This window comes from Notolepis coatsorum (assembly GCF_963971535.1).
Source record: "Notolepis coatsorum genome assembly, chromosome: 6".
Lineage (NCBI taxonomy): Eukaryota > Metazoa > Chordata > Actinopteri > Aulopiformes > Paralepididae > Notolepis > Notolepis coatsorum.
Window position 1 is genome coordinate 80197364 of NC_140170.1, and position 18151 is coordinate 80215514.

Below are 18151 nucleotides of genomic sequence, written 5' to 3' on the forward strand. Positions count from 1 at the left end.
AAATTTTGCATTAATTCTTAATCGCATGGCTAAAAGGTGACTAGGTTTAGAACCTTGGAAATACTGCTGTTGTCTTGTGCTGCGTATTTGCATTTCCGATTTTTGTCTGTATATTGCATTGATCTCTGTTTTTAGAACGTTAACTTGATTTTCTAGTCTAGTTGAGTTGTTGTATTTTAAAGAATTAAATAACGTTGAGTAAAGCGTTTCCAGTTCAGACAGTTTTGTGCATTGATTTTTGCGCAATATGGAGGAAAATCTATCCGTGAAATCCTTGATCATACCCTTTACCGACATCCATATTATTCTGGGGTCTTGCACCGCGTTTGCATTCTCCCGTAGGAATACTGTGAGAGCTTCTTTGAGTTGTGTAATGAATTCCTTGTTGTTAAGCAGCATAGTATTAAAACGCCATCTTGGGGCCCGGGAAGATAGTATACCAAATGTTGCTTTTAGGATTAAATAACAGTGATCTGAAAGCGCATTGGGTATCATTTCCACTTCATATTTATCAAATAGTCTCGGGGATGCAAAGACATAATCAATTCTGGATAATGTGTTATGTCTCGCCGATCGACAGGAGTACTTTCGGGTCGTGGGATTAAGTGAACGCCATAAATCAATTACCCCTGTAGTCTTTGACCAATCTTTTAATGCTTTAGATGAATTTTTTTGTTCGCTGGAAAAGGCGAGGTAAGATTTGTCCATCCTTGGATTCCAAATGGCATTAAAATCCGCACCTATTATAAATGAGTACTCGGGATGGTTTAACATTTCATCGGTTAGTGAAGTGAAGAAACCCACTTCGTACAAATTTGGGGCATATACCGCTGCCAACGCTATTTTCCTGTTATTATGTACAATCCTAGCTATAGTTATACGCCCCTCAGCATCCGACCATACCCCTTTTAATTCGATATTTAATTTACGTCTGACGACTATGGCTACACCTCGAGTTCTCGTACCAAAAGAAGAGTGACTAATATTATGGTATGTGTTATCCGCTAACGTATCTATGTCTTCCTCTAAAATGTGCGTTTCGCTTAGTAGAGCCACGTCCACATGTTCTTTTTTCATCAGTGTGAGCACGCTTTTGCGTTTGTGTTGTTTGTTTATCCCACCAGTGTTCCATATCATTATATTCAAACTAGCCATAATCTATGCATGTTTTTGTGTAGTTTTTGGTAATGCTTCTGGAGTGCGAAGCTACAATAGATGTACATCCAATTATTGAGGTCCCGTTGAGAGCCAAGCTTAATAAAAACATATATATATACAAATAAAAATCCCCTATTTTCCCCTCACCCAGAGAGTCGTACAGGCCTGTGTTCCAAAAACACATCCTCCGCGTATGACTTTCTCCCTTAGTCCACCGGATTGCCCAAACTGAGCATTGTAATCCTAATCTTCCTATGCTAATTGCCATAGGATCTAACATTTTCATTCTAATACAATAGAATGTCGCTTTTGGTCTTGCACCTTCCCTTACTGTAATGAAATATTGTGAAAAATGAAAAAAAAGAGAATAAACTTTCATCGACATATTCATTTGAACCCTCTACTAACATGTAGGAAACATCAGGAAAAAGGAAAAGATTGTAGAGAAATATTGACACCTTAATGTGAAGAACAATGGAAAAGAACAATGTAAGATAAAAGAAAGAGAGAAAAAATAGAAATAATAAAAAAAAGATAAAGATAAGGAGTGAGAGATAGAATAATACTCAACGTGGAGAAGCCACTAGAACCGAATTGAGTGATTAGATAAAATAGAAAAACAGAGCCTTTTAGAGCTTCAATGTGCCAGTCTCTTCATCAGTGGAGTGATTACTTAAATTGTTAGAATAACCTTGTTGTGTTTAGGTGTGGTTGATTTTTAAAGTATTATTAAGGTCTGATTGAACTTCAGTCAATTGATTATATGCTATGTTTATACACACCGGATGTTTAATGTTAGAGTTGCAAGCCTTCGTTGTCATGGTGCATTATATTCTAGAAGGTTGTAGAATACACTAGTACTAATAGACTGTTGTTGTGTTCCAGAATGATCTAAGTGACCCAGGGCAGTCGAGCGATAAACCCAGAATATTCCAGATTGATCTTATTGCCAATGATATGTTCTTGTCTCCCCGGAGACCAGAGGTCTGAAATTATAATGTATTACGAATCGTATTATACACAATACGCATTGGTGTAGACGGCCTGCATATCATCTGCTACTTTTGATGAACACAATAAAAGTCATTCTAATACTGATATACACAGAGAAAGAGGGAGATGAATCGGCTTATCTGTTTTCAGACAGTGTCGTTCTGCCTTGGGGGATCTGCTCCATATCGATTCCAATATTCCTCAGCCTCTTTAGGTGTGTGTAATCCAATCCTACGGTTGTCCCTGCCCACGATCGATAACAGCGCCGGGTATGTTAGCCTTGGTCTGAGGCCAGACTTGAACAATTTTTGCATCACCTCCTTGTATGGTAGACGTCGAGCGATGGCGTCTTTGCTTAGATCCTCGTAGATAAATATTGAATGATCACCATGTTTCAGCTTCCCACGTTGGATGCGAGCATTTTTGATGATGTCATCTCTTATTGATGTCTTCCGCAGAGTAACAATGATGACTCTTGGCCCGTTGTTTCTTTGCTCCCGAGAACCGATTCTGTAAGCTTGGTCCACTTTCGGTACTGTGTTTAGAAAGTTGTTACCCAAAATCACTGATAGCACTGTTGGAAAGTTGTCGTCTGCGCAATTGACTGCTTCATCAAGTCCTACAATGCGGATGTTATTTCGCCTGTGGTAGCGTTGGGTTTCGAGTAGCCTCTCCATCGCTTCATCTTTAACCTCTTGTATTTTCCTCCGGCATGCTTCTTCCACCCTTTCTATCTCTTTTGTCACCTCTGTCATGCCAATGCAGATGGTGTTCTCGTTCACTTTGACTGCCCGTGTAATATCTGTCACAGTATTCTCCACTGTCGTGATTCGCTCGGACTGTACAGCGACCGCTTTCTTAACTTCTTCTAATTTAGCATCGATGTGTTCGAGTTTAGCATCGACGTGTGCTTTGAATTCATCTTTGAGTTCCTCGATGTGTAATCTGAAAGCGACTTTCAGAGTACAGAATACTTTTATACAAAATGCTTCTTACTGTTACGCTCCAGAGACTGTGCAAGACAAGATAAGTATGAAATAAAATAACATAGTATAGCATGTAAATTAGAAGTAAAAAATGAGGTCACAGTGTTCAGTATAGACATATGTACAATGTTCGGTGCAGAATAGACGTAACTGAGTTACCATATAATGTACAATACTATGCAGTGTACTAATATACAATACTATATAGTGCAAGGCAGAGATGGGATGAGGTGCAATTTAGGTACAATTTACAGTAGGTGTACGAGTTGTAGTGCAAATCCTTTATCAATAAATATAAAGTGTGTTTGTGTGATCTAAAGTGTGGAGAGTGGGTGCTGCAGTGTGTTGTTTGTTTAAGTGAGTGTGGGTGTGTGTGCTGTGTGCATTTGATGGTTGTTGCATAGTGTTTATTTTTCGTTTAGCAGCCTGATGGCCTGGAGATAGAAGCTTCTTCTGAGTCTTTCTGTGCTTGCCTTAAGACTCCGGTATCGCTTGCCTGACCGCAGCAGTTCAAAGAGGCAGTTGTTCGGGTGGCTGGTGTCCTTGATGATTCTCTTAGCCTTCCCCCTGCACCGCTTGTTGTAAATGTTCTGGAGGGTGGGAAGCCCCCCTCCAATTGTGCGTTCGGCTGAACGTGTCACTCTTTGTAGTCTGCTACGGTCTTGTGCAGTGCTATTCCCAAACCAGGAGGTGGTGTTGCCAGTCAGGATGCTCTCTATTGTACATGAGTAGAAGTTCCTAAGGATCTTCTGACTGACTTGGAACTTCATTAGGCGCCTGAGGAAGTAGAGGCGTTGTCGTGCCTTCTTCACAACACTGTCAATGTGTGTGGTCCATGTCAAGTCCTCGGATATGTGGGCTCCGAGGTACTTGAAACTGTTCACTCTCTCAACCGGTGCCCCGTCGATGCTGAGGGGGCTGTAGTCCTTGACCCCCGACCTCCTGAAGTCCACAATCATCTCTTTTGTTTTGCTGACATTCAGGGAGAGGCAGTTCTCCTGACACCACTGTGACAGATTCTCTACCTCTTCCAGGTAGGCCCTCTCGTCGTTGGCAGAGATCAGGCCCACCACTACTGTGTCATCAGCAAATTTGATGATTGTGTTGTTGTTCCGCTGTGCCACGCAGTCATGTGTGTACAGGGAGTAGAGGAGGGGGCTCAGAACACAGCCCTGGGGGGCCCCTATGTTGAGCGTGATGGATGAGGAGGTGCAGTTGCCTGCTCTTACCACCTGGGGTCTGCCCGTCAGGAAGTCCAAGACCCACTGGCAGAGGTCATAGTTCAAGCCAGGTCCCTGAGCTTGGCTATGAGTTTGGAGGGGACTATGGTATTGAATGCTGAGCTGTAGTCGATGAACAGCATTCTCACATAGTTCCCCTGCCTCTTGTCCAGGTGTGATGCTGCTGTGTGCAGCACATGGGCTATGGCATCCTCCGTGGACCTGTTAGGGCGGTATGCAAATTGCAGGGGGTCCAGGTTGATGGGGAGGGAGGAACAGATGTAGCCCTTCACTAGCTTCTCAAAGCACTTCATGGCTATGGAGGTGAGAGCTACAGGGCGGTAGTCGTTGAGGCAAGCGGGCGTAGACTTTTTGGGTACAGGGATGATGGTGGACTTCTTCAGACAGGTGGGGATGACAGCCTGTTCTAAGGACAGGTTAAATATGTCAGTGAATAACGGGGCCAGTTGGTCGGCACAGACTTTTAGGACGCGGCCGGGGATGCCGTCCGGTCCTGCTGCCTTCCTGATATTCACTTTTTTAAAGGTCCGCCTCACCTCATGCTCTGTTACCCTGAACACTGAGTCTCCATCAGCAGACCCCCCCCCCCCCCCCCCCCCCCCCCATTGCCGTGGCTTGTAGGCTGGTGTTGTTATTCACAGCCTCAAACCTCGCATAGAAGGTATTATACACTGTTCTACAGTAATATACACAGTGTTCTACAGTATTATACACTGTTCTACAGTATTATACACTGTTCTACAGTACTATACACTGTGTTCTACAAGTTTCAAGTTTCAAGTTTCAAGTTTCTTTAATATTTGTCATACAGAAGTACAGAATACTTTTATACAAAATGCTTCTTACTGTTACGCTCCAGAGACTGTGCAAGACAAGATAAGTATGAAATAAAATAACATAGTAAAATTAGAAGTAAAAAAATTAGGTCACAGTGTTCAGTTTAGACATATGTACAATGTTCGATGCAGAATAGACGTAGTTACCATACAATATACAATACTGTGCAGTGTACTAATATACAATACTATATAGTGCAAGGCAGAAATGGGACGAGGTGCAATTTAGGTACAATTCACAGTAGGTGTACGAGTTGTAGTGCAAATCCTTTATCAATAAATATAAAGTGTAAAGTGTGTTTGTTTCAAGTTTCTTTAATAGTTGTCATACAGAAGTACAGAATACTTTTGTACAAAATGCTTCTTACTGTTGCGCTCCAGAGACTGTGCATGACAAGATAAGTATGAAATAAAAACATAGTAAAAATTAGAAGAAAAAAAAAAGAGGTCACAGTGTTCAGTTTAGACATATGTACAATGTTCGTAGACGTAGTTACCATACAATATACAATACTGTGCAGTGTACTAATATACAATACTATATAGTGCAAGGCATAAATGGACGAGGTGCAGTTTAGGTACAATTCACAGTAGGTGTACGAGTTGTAGTGCAAATCCTTTATCAATAAATATAAAGTGTAAGTGTGTTTGTGTGATCTAAAGTGTGGAGAGTGGGTGCTGCAGTGTGTTGTTTGTTTGAGTGAGTGTGTGTGTGCGTGTGGGTGTGTGTGCTGTGTGCATTTGATGGTTGTTGCATAGTGATTATTGTTCGTTTAGCGATTATTGTTCGTTTAGCAGCCTGATGGCCTGGGGATAGAAGCTCCTTCTGAGTCTTTCTGTGCTCGCCATAAGACTCCGGTATCGCTTGCCTGACGGCAGCAGTTCAAAGAGGCAGTTGTTCGGGTGGCTCGAGTCCTTAATAATTCTCTTAGCCTTCCCCTTGCACCGCTTGTTGTAAATGTTCTGGAGGGTGGGAAGCCCCCCTCTAATTGTGCGTTCGGCTGAACGTGTCACTCTTTGTAGTCTGCTACGGTCTTGTGCAGTGCTATTCCCAAACCAGGAGGTGATGTTGCCGGTCAGGATGCTCTCTATTGTACATGAGTAGAAGTTCCTAAGGATCTTCTGACTGACTTGGAACTTCCTTAGGCGCCTGAGGAAGTAGAGGCGTTGTCGTGCCTTCTTCACAACACTGTCAATGTGTGTGGTCCATGTCAAGTCCTCGGATATGTGGGCTCCGAGGTACTTGAAACTGTTCACTCTCTCAACTGGTGCCCCGTCGATGCTGAGGGGGCTGTAGTCCTTGACCCCCGACCTCCTGAAGTCCACAATCATCTCTTTTGTTTTGCTGACGTTCAGGGAGAGGCAGTTCTCCTGACACCACTGTGACAGGTTCTCTACCTCTTCCAGGTAGGCCCTTTCGTCGTTGGCAGAGATCAGGCCCACCACTACTGTGTCATCAGCAAATTTGATGATGGTGTTGTTGTTCCGCTGTGCTACGCAGTCATGTGTGTACAGGGAGTAGAGGAGGGGGCTCAGAACACAGCCCTGGGGGGCCCCTATGTTGAGCGTGATGGATGAGGAGGTGCAGTTGTGTGATCTAAAGTGTGGAGAGTGGGTGCTGCAGTGTGTTGTTTGTTTGAGTGAGTGTGTGCGTGTGGGTGTGTGTGCTGTGTGCATTTGATGGTTGTTGCATAGTGTTTATTGTTCGTTTAGCAGCCTGATGGCCTGGGGATAGAAGCTTCTTCTGAGTCTTTCTGTGCTCGCCTTAAGACTCCGGTATCGCTTGCCTGATTGCAGCAGTTCAAAGAGGCAGTTGTTCGGGTGGCTCGAGTCCTTAATAATTCTCTTAGCCTTCCCCTTGCACCGCTTGTTGTAAATGTTCTGGAGGGTGGGAAGCCCCCCTCCAATTGTGCGTTCGGCTGAACGTGTCACTCTTTGTAGTCTGCTACGGTCTTGTGCAGTGCTATTCCCAAACCAGGAGGTGATGTTGCCGGTCAGGATGCTCTCTATTGTACATGAGTAGAAGTTCCTAAGGATCTTCTGACTGACTTGGAACTTCCTTAGGCGCCTGAGGAAGTAGAGGCGTTGTCGTGCCTTCTTCACAACACTGTCAATGTGTGTGGTCCATGTCAAGTCCTCGGATATGTGGGCTCCGAGGTACTTGAAACTGTTCACTCTCTCAACCGGTGCCCCGTCGATGCTGAGGGGGCTGTAGTCCTTGACCCCCGACCTCCTGAAGTCCACAATCATCTCTTTTGTTTTGCTGACGTTCAGGGAGAGGCAGTTCTCCTGACACCACTGTGACAGGTTCTCTACCTCTTCCAGGTAGGCCCTTTCGTCGTTGGCAGAGATCAGGCCCACCACTACTGTGTCATCAGCAAATTTGATGATGGTGTTGTTGTTCCGCTGTGCTACGCAGTCATGTGTGTACAGGGAGTAGAGGACTATACACTGTGTTCTACAGTACTATACACTGTTCTACAGCCCTATACACTGTGTTCTACAGTACTATACACTATTCTACAGTGCTATACACTGTTCTACAGCACTATACACTGTGTTCTACAGTACTATACACTGTTCTACAGTATTATACACTGTTCTACAGTAATATACACTGTGTTCTACAGTATTATACACTGTTCTCCAGTACTATACACTGTGTTCTACAGTACTATACACTGTGTTCTACAGTACTATACACTGTTCTACAGTATTATACACTGTTCCACAGTATTATCAAATCAAATCAAATCAAATTTATTTGCAAGGCCCAACAACACACGTTAATGTCCCTATGGGCCGGACACGTCTTCTTTAAACAAGTCAAGAAGAAACATCACAATAAGTCAAGAACAAAACAAAAACACCATAAAGTCCAAACAATTTAAAATAAATGCAACACTCCCAGACATACCCCACGCGAAGGTAAGGAAAAACTCACAAAAACCTAGCAATAGGAAAAAATGCACCACAGGCAATGTGGAGGAGAGAAACCTTAGAAGGGCCATTCAAGGGGGGATCTCCCTTCTTAGATGTCGGTGATAGTAGTGTTGCAATAAAACAGGCGAACAGTTGGTAATCATGCACTCATATGTGTAGTGAAACACAGATAAGTGCATGCGATAGCAACTGAACATTTTGAAAGATTAAAGATAGAGCTTATAGCGATAGCAACTGAACATTTTGAAAGATTAAAGATAGAGCTGATAGCGGATCTATTTGAGGCAAAGGGGCGGCGCAGAGAGGGTCGCATCCTCCCGGTCATCATCACGGGACGTCCAACACTCCGGTCATCACTCCAAGACAGGAGCTCCGGGCACCACACCACACGCGTATCTCAGCGGGAGATGCTTCGGCGTGAGGGGGGAGGGGGGAGGAGGGAAGGGAGAGGGGGGAGGAGGGAAGGGGGAGGGGGGAGGAGGGAAGGGGGAGGGGGGAGGAGGGAAGGGGGAGTAATGTTGTCTGTATCAGTTATTTTTTATTTTTGTGTACTTGGCTTGGTCGCCCTATTGCAGTTTTATTTTATTGTTTTCAGTGTTTCTCATTTGCGGTGTACCCAGCACATCTATTCATTATCTTGCCGGTATTATGACCCAACCTAGATCAGCACAGCGGTCGGGAGGTGTACTTAGGTTTTGCAGCTGGAATTGCAGAGGCCTAAATCAACCGATCAAATGTAGTAAGGTGATACATCATCTTCAACATCTTGGCGCTAACATTGCTTTCCTTCAAGAGACCCACTTAAAGGGAACGGATAATATCAAATTAAAGAGGAGATGGGTGGGTCAGGTTTATCATTCGTCATTTCAAGGGAAATCCAGAGGGGTAGCCATTCTAATCCATAAATCTGTCAACTTTGTTTACTCCGATATTATCTCAGATCCTGGCGGGAGATTTGTGATAGTTATAGGACGGCTGTATGATGTACCAGTAATTCTGGCTAATGTATACGGCCCCAATTGGGACAATGAGAACTTTTTTCAAACACTGTTTGCCAGGATACCTGATATGTCAACACACTATCTGATTCAGGGTGGAGACCACAATGTCTGGATTAATCCTAGATTAGATCGCTCATCACCCAGGAATAGTGTACCTTCAAGATCTGCCAAAATCATTCATGCTTTTATGAATGAATTCAAGGTCTCTGACCCCTGGCGATTTTTAAACCCACAAGGAAGACAATATTCTTTCTTTTCACATGTTCATCAAACTTATTCTCGTATTGACTTTTTTCTGATTGATAATCGACTCATCCCATCACTACACTCCTGCTCTTATGAAGCGATCGTATTGTCGGATCATGCTCCAGTGCTTCTGGAGTTGTGCTTCCAGGAATATAACAACTCGCCACCTCCCTGGCGCCTAAATTGCCGTTTATTGTCAAATGAGAATTTTGTTAATTTCATACACAACCAAATCGATTTTTTTATATCAACCAATAAGACCCCTGAGATTTCAGCATCTTTACTGTGGGAGACATTGAAGGCATATCTGAGGGGTGAGATAATCTCATATAGCGCCTATGAAAGGAAGGTTAGAAAAAGACAGATGAGTGACTTGACTAAACAGATTAGTCAATTAGATAACATACATGCTACTCAACCATCCCCGGATGTCTATAAAGAACGTCTCTCCCTCCAAGCTAAATTTGATGTCCTCTCCTCTGATTATGTGGAGGATCTAATGATTAAATCCAGACAGACTTACTATGAGCATGGAGACAAGTCTAATAAATTATTGGCCCATAAGTTACGACAGGCCTCTGCCTCACATCAGATCCCTCAAATCCAGACAACCAATGGTTTAACTACGGATCCCAAGCTAATTAATGAAGAATTTAAAAACTTTTATTCCTCCTTATACACATCTGAACAAACCTCTGACCCTTCTGCCTATGATAATTTTTTTTAATTCATTGGATATACCACAGATAAACCCGGAGGCTGCCACAGGGCTGGAGGGACCAGTCACGATAGATGAGCTCAGAGAGGCCGCCTACTCTATGCAAACAGGGAAGTGTCCGGGGCTAGATGGTTACCCTATAGAGTTCTACAGGAAATTCTTTGATAAACTGGCACCCATTTTAATTGACATGTATGCAGATTCATTTAGATCACTTAAGTTACCCCCATCCCTTACTCAAGCCTCGATTTCTCTGTTGCTAAAAAAAGATAAAGACCCCCTATCCTGTGGAAGTTATCGTCCTGTCAGTCAGTTGACGGTAGATTTAAAGCTTCTATCAAAGCTCTTAGCTATGCGCTTAGAACCTGTCCTTCCCACTATCATATCTCCAGACCAAACAGGTTTTATCCAGAACAGATATTCATTTTCCAACATTAGACGTCTCTTTAATGTTATATATAGCCCTTCCTCCACAACTAGCCCGGAGGCTGTCATCTCACTAGATGCGGCCAAAGCTTTTGACCGTGTGGAGTGGGGATATCTTTTCGACACATTGAAAAAGTTTGGACTGGGGGATAACTTCGTAGCTTGGGTGAAATTACTTTACACCTCTCCCACTGCCTCAGTAAGGACTAACAACACACGTTCAGCACAGTTCCATCTACACCGCTCCACGAGACAGGGTTGCAATTTGAGCCCACTCCTGTTCGATGTTGCCATTGAACCGTTGGCCATCGCACTTCGATCAGACCTTCGTATAAAAGGTATAATCAGAGGGGGTGTTGAACAGAGGACCTCCCTATATGCAGATGACCTGCTTCTATATACGTGTCTGACATCTCCACATCTATTCCAGCTGCACTTGACATATTCACCCGATTTGGCCGTATTTCAGGGTATAAACAAAATTTAGACAAAAGTGAACTTCTTCCATTGAATGCAGAAGCTCGAAGTTATCCACTGCATAACTTCCCATTGAAAATGTCCCCCCATGGCTTCAAATATCTCGGTATCCAAATTAGGGATACATTTGGGGACCTATTCAAATTTAATTTTGGCTCTCTACTGACTCGATTTCAGGACGATTTTGAACGTTGGTCATTATTACCTCTCTCTCTTGCTGCACGTATCAATTGCGTTAAGATGAACTCTCTCCCAAGGTTTTCTTATCTTGTCCAGTGCCTGCCTATCTTTCTTCCCCACTCATTCTTTCAAAAAATTGACAGCCTAGTGTCCAAATTTATTTGGAATAACAAAGTTCCCAGAATTAGTAAAGTTCTATTACAAAGGAGTAGATCTCTGGGTGGCATGGCTCTACCTAACTTCAGAGCCTACTATTGGGCAGCCAATCTCAGAATCATACAGCAATGGCTACAGTCAGACAAACCTCTGGTGTGCCCTATGTGGGTTGACATCGAAGCCTCATCTGTCAAACCTGCTTCACTAACCGGTCTTATACATGCCCCCATTAGTTCTCCATTGGCCCCCTACTTCAAAAATATAATCGTTAAAACTACATTCAGAATTTGGAATCAATTCAGACGCCACTTTGGGTTTAAAACTCTATCCCACTTGGCCCCGATAGCAGCTAACCCTTTATTTCACCCCTCATTGATGGATGGAGCATTCTCCTTATGGGCCTCACTCGGTATTAAAACACTAGGTGACCTGTATATAGATAATGTTTTTGCCTCCTTTCAGCAATTATCAGAGAAATATTCAATCCATAGCCGACATTTTTTTCGGTATCTACAGATTCGTAGCTATGTCTGTAGCATTAACCCTATATTTCCCAACCTTCCAGAGGTAACACCCATCGACTCCTTTTTAACCCCGATGTCTTCCATCAAGGGCATGATATCGACAATGTACAATCTCATTCTCTCCTTATGTCCCACCACAATACACAATATTAAAAGTAAATGGGAGGAGGATTTAGAGGAGATCTCGGATGACATTTGGGTTGACATTCTACGTCTTGTTCATTCTTCTTCTATTTGTGCAAGACACGGGCTGATACAATGCAAAATTGTTCATCGAGTACACCTGACGAAAGTCAGATTAGCCAAAATGTATGAAGATATCGATCCTATATGTGATAGATGTCATTCGGCCCCAGCCACATATACTCACATGTTTTGGACATGCCCCTCCTTGCACAGGTATTGGACAAATATTTTTGAAACCATCTCGGGAAGTATTGAGACAAATCTTGAACCAAATGTATTGACAGCGCTTTTTGGATACTCCCCACCTATGTTATCACTTTCAAAGCACAAAGCACACGTTGTGGCATTTACCACTCTACTGGCCAGGCGGCTGATTCTGTTTAAATGGAAGTCCGCTGCTCCCCCCACTCACCTTCACTGGATTAGAGACATACTATACTTTATCAAACTTGAAAAGATAAGATGCACTCTGAGAGGTTCTTCATCTATGTTCAAGAAAACGTGGGGTTCATTCCTTGTACTTGTGAATGATGTACAGTTCCATACTATCCCAGAATAGCAATTTGTATGCTGCTTGTTGGTATTCATCTGTGTGAACGTTAATTCAACGTGAGTTATTTGATATACCGGATATACATTGGAGAAGCATATTTGGGTACCTAAACATGTGCTATATATTTGATATACTATGTATATACGTTTGAGACGACTGTCGTGCGACCAAGTCAATGTTTGTTTGTATTATTATTTACTTTTGAACTCTGTTTTATTTTTTTTCTTGTTTTTTATTTTTTCATTTTATTTTCTTCTGTTTAATGTTGTTATCTGTTCTATGTGGACAATGACAATACAATAATGTATATATGCAGACATATACTTATAATTTCTATGTCCTCAAAAAAGTATAATAAACAAAAAAGTGAACAGCCACTCACAGGGAGACAGGGTGACGGGACAGGCGTTAGACAGTTTGCGTGATTGTGATGGGCGGACATAGCAATATATACAATATTGTGAATTAGGGATGGGTACCGAATTCGTTACTTTTAAAGGTACCTACCGAAACACGTCGGTACTACAGAGTATCGATTCACGTGAGATCCAATGGTGCCAATTGTCGGTACCTAGCGTGTTGTTGTGATGACGTATTCAAAACGTGGCTACAGTCACATAACGCTCCAGCTGCAGGGAAGGGCTGAGCAGTACCCACACTTTAGTTTAAGCTCTTCAGTCCTGCGTTCTACAGCCTGTGTTGATAACTCCTCTTGGGAGTCGCGCTGTTCTATGTAAACTCTGCGAGCAACGCGTCCAATAAATGCGTCTTTAACATGCTTTATATCCTTGCCATTATGCCCGTCGCGGTTAACACTTTAACTGCCACACACGAGATATCTCGGGTTGGTTAAAAGCCACTCACGAGATTTCTCTGAATTTTTTAGCAATCTGAAATCATATTGCATCACGCGAGCCTACCCGAGTATACACGAGCACCGCCGGCGATCATATGTGGAAAAAAGCGCCCCCTATCATCTCCCAGATGACATAAGGGATTTTGGAATGGACTCAATGAAAATGGATGGGGAAAAAAATCCGATATTCCACATTTTCCAGTCCACTGATCCAGCCGGGGTTACCACAGTTCATTCTGGAGCCTCTGAGACGCGCGGAATCATGTACTGCACTGTACACACGGTGGATCTATACACTTATCGATTTTTTCGAATGGTGATCAGGAATTGGAATATACCAGTTGGATACCATCTGATGTCAGTGTAGCGTGATCCAATCTGCGTTGTGTCTGGTGTGAGGTGGACGGAGACTCGGACAACGGTACTCAATTGATGGTTGTTTTATTGGTGATCTCCTGTTATCAAACCAAAACAGCACATACACAAAACATGGCGTGAGCTTCCATCATCACTGTGCAGTCCACCTCTGCTCTCGTTCACGGCAAACTCAGAGAGAGCGCGCGCGCACATTCAAAACAGCGCGCCATCCACAGTTACAACAATTGTTAGCTACTATTAAATACATGTAGCTCAGTACAAGTCAACTTCAGCAAAAACATATGAAATAATATGAAATGAAAGACAGTGTGTAAGCATTAATTAAACCGAAATATAAAAACAACGGTTCATACCTGTTATCAAACCAAAACAGCACATACACAAAACATGGCGTGAGCTTCCATCATCACCGTGCAGTCCACCTGTTATTGCCAAACAGAATACTGATTAGCACACAACGGTACTCTGGCTGTTTTACACAGGGCGAGTTAATGTCATTACACACAGAACAATTTCAGTACCAAAACCAGAACATAAATCACTTTTACAAGTTTATACATAGCAATTACATCAAATATTAGGTAACCGAAAGCGCGTACCTCTGCTCTCGTTCACGGCAAACTCAGAGAGAGCGACCACTTCCGCCGGCGTCTCCCTTGCCGACAAACCGGCTAAACCATTATGTGCATTGGTTGAAAGTATTTACAATACAACAAATACTCAACTGGAAAGATATCCTATCCTCTCTAAACCCATTATAAAAGACCAAAAGGGATTTCGTTTGGAGAATCAATAACTCAATATGAGGAAATTAATATAAACTAGTAACCAAGGCACCCCTCCAAAAACACTAGAGTGAGCTCGGTCCACTTTGTTCCTTCAAAGTAAGAGTGTTTCCGTCTTGGCCTACTTATTTAAGATGAAAGATAACAGTTTCTGTCCATGATTCTAGCATAACAACTTCACTTTGCTACATTCTCCCCTACTGTTTTATGCCAGATCATGGACAGTGTTCCCTTCAATCAACTCAACAGCGTAAGTATAAACCAAAAAAATAGAAAATAAAAAAAATTACAATGAGTCAACGCGTCACATGTAACTCGGTGTATTCCCTTAATTCCAAACCTAGAAAATAGGTTGACCAGCTCAAAAGCTATCCGATGAAGGATCAGGAAAAATAAAGGGTAGCTAATCCCTCATCTAACCATAGAAAAAAAAACATGCCCTGTACATATTTATACCATGGAATACACCAAAATTACCAAATCATGTCTAATGCAATAGACAACCGTAACTACCAGTGTTGTGAAGGGCCAGATTAAACCGAATATATATATTTATTTATATATATATATTTAATTGTATTTGTATATTCTCTAATATTCCCTGATATCCCTTGTATATTCCTTGTACAATATGCATTGAATATCCATTCTAGCCTACTGAACATCCCATAATAGTCTCCATTCTACTATTGGTCGAGACCTTGGTGCCAGGCTGCCATACCCCTCAGACCCAGTTCAAACGTACCGCTCGACATGTACGAACAAGTCCTAGTTCCGCGTAGGAATCTGGCTACCGCACCACTAATGGGACTATTTGTTCATAGTGCGTATATATACTGCGCTACTAAAGTAGGACTTTCTTTTCAGTCCAGTTTCTTACCCTCCAATAGAGTCACAGACGTAAAGCCTCCCCGCGATGCCACGTGTGGGAGTAAGGCCAAGTTCGCCTACCATCGGTATTGAGACATCGTGTATATTAATATTTGAATAGTCATATTTGGCACTATATCGTCGAGTTGGACGTAGTCTATTAAGCTAATAATAGTCTGTTAATATATAGTGCTTCGTGCGGTGAGAATACTACCGTAGTCAGTACCCCATCGTTTCGGGCAGAGAACTGGCTGCTTACCCAGGGTGGTTGACCCTATGTGAAGCTGCACCCGAGGAGCCCCAGAGCCGACGAGCGAGTGGACCTGTATACCGGATTATTCTACCGACGACAGCCCGCCTTCCCAGGCACGGATTATGCTTTGGATACTTTGATTATTCTATGGATAAAGACCCCCGACACTACCGTGTGTTGGAACCCCCCCCCTGGAGAGGACACAAGGTGAGGAGACGCTCTGCAAGACGAGGTCTCTCCACATCTCTCGCCCGTGGACCGGAGAGAGCCGGCCCACAAAGAGTCCACCTGCTTTCATCTGTGGTCCAAGGATCGCCGGCGCATTGAATGGCACTACAGTGGGTTCTCCTGGGATACCCTTGGCCGGACGAGACAGCTGGATTCTACCCCCCCCCCCCCCCCCTCCTACTCCTGTCGGCTTACAAGCGACCGGATTAACCCCCTCTAGTGTATCCAGCCTATAATCATTAAAGTATCATTGCTGTTATTCCTTAACTATTCCAGGTCGTATATTTACCACCTGCGCCTTCAGAGATTGGACATTATCTATTGATATACCGACGAATACTCCTTGCCATAAAAGTGCATACTATTTCAATTCATAAATGTAATTAAGTGATTAAGTGTTTAGTCTACACACCATCGCTGTGTAGGCAATAAAGACCTGTTTCTAAGTCGTACATTTGTGTTGGATCCGTTTCATCTACGTGAGAGTGTTCATGATAATATATTTATGCCGTGTACTGGGTGGCCGAATATTAAGTACAAAGGTAGTGGTAGTAAGTATCATATCTAGTAATACAGTCAGGGAATTGTACCCCTCAGTTACAATTGGTCCTTCGAGCCGGATGGTAATTAGTGTAATATTAATATAGTGTTATTAATATTGAAATGGCCTATTATGAACACTCCACGAAACGATCCTCCTAACCAACGCCCGCAGCGCGAACGACGGCTCCCTCAGTACTTAGAGGCTTACGCTGTCAGTCAACAACCTAGTCTTCTACTAACAGTAAACGCGGTAAAACTAGAAAGTAAAAGTATGTCTAACCCCAACGCCCAGACTACCCCGACCATAGAGGCCCCTACGGGCTCTAATGTAACTGACCAAGTTCACGGTGGGGACCAGTGGGAACCAGACATGACTTCACACCCCGCCAGTACTGAAGAAGTAGTCCCCGATGAGTCCCGGGAGGAATACAACGCTACCGAGAGAGAACTCGGCACGGAAGAAGACGGGGAGAGCACCGTGGAGATAGAGCTCCAAGGCTCCGCAAGGAGTACCCCGAGGGAAGGCTCCCCTATACAACCGCCTTCTCCCAGCGAGGCAGAGAGGACCCTACAGCAGGCCTTCCTCATCAGCCTGAACGCCGCTGCTGAACGCGACCGACTGCAGATCCAGCAGCGAAGCGAACACGAGCAGATACGTCTAGAAATAAGACGCATTCAGATGGAAGAGAATGTGGCCCGAGAACGAGCCGGTGCTCAACGGGACGCAGCGCGCGACAGACAGCAGTCGCAACTAATAGAACAGCTGATCAGACGGACAACACCCTCTCCCTCCGCCAGAGGCTCCAGGAACTCGTCTAGACACACCTCCAGGGCGGCATCCCCTAGCCGAGTAAACAACCCTGAACTTGACCAACAGACGAGGTCTATACCCCCCACAGACCACCTCCCCCCACCGGTCCAAGCGAGACCTAGCAACCGGAAAGGAGCAGCATATCCTGTGGAGAGGCTAAACCAGAGACTACAAGCACTGGATGACCTAACTGAAGACCAAGAGGAAGAGGAGGAGAACCGCGCCCGAAGACAGCACAGTAATCTACCGGACCAGGAGGTCCGGTACAGCCCAGGCTATACTCCCGCGGAGCTGCGCTACAGACCCCCGACTCTATACACGGGTGAGCACGACGCACGACCCGCACCGAGGAACAGCACCTGGACAAGCGGGCCATGGTACACTGCCGGTACCAGCCCATACCAAGGAGCGGGAGGAGACTCGCCTAGGAGGCCTCTCCCCCAACGCTCGCCGATGTATCCACAGTCAGCGTCATACATTGGCACGCCTATGGTACCCGACTTCACCCAAGAGAACCGGGCCCAGTATACAGAACTCCGCATGTGTCTGGAGACCATGTTGGTGGATGTATTGGATGAACGCCACAAATACGCCATCCTACTGCAGCACTTAAAGGTGCCCCGCGCACATAATATAGCGCTCGCCTACGCGACTTCCACCACCCCATACACAGCAGCGCTGGTAGCATTGGACCAGAGGTATGGGCGCATATGGGATTACGTGATCCAGGAGATCCGACACATCGACCGCTTACCCCCAGCAATAGACAATCGAGCACTGGACGACCTGTCCATCAGAGTGCA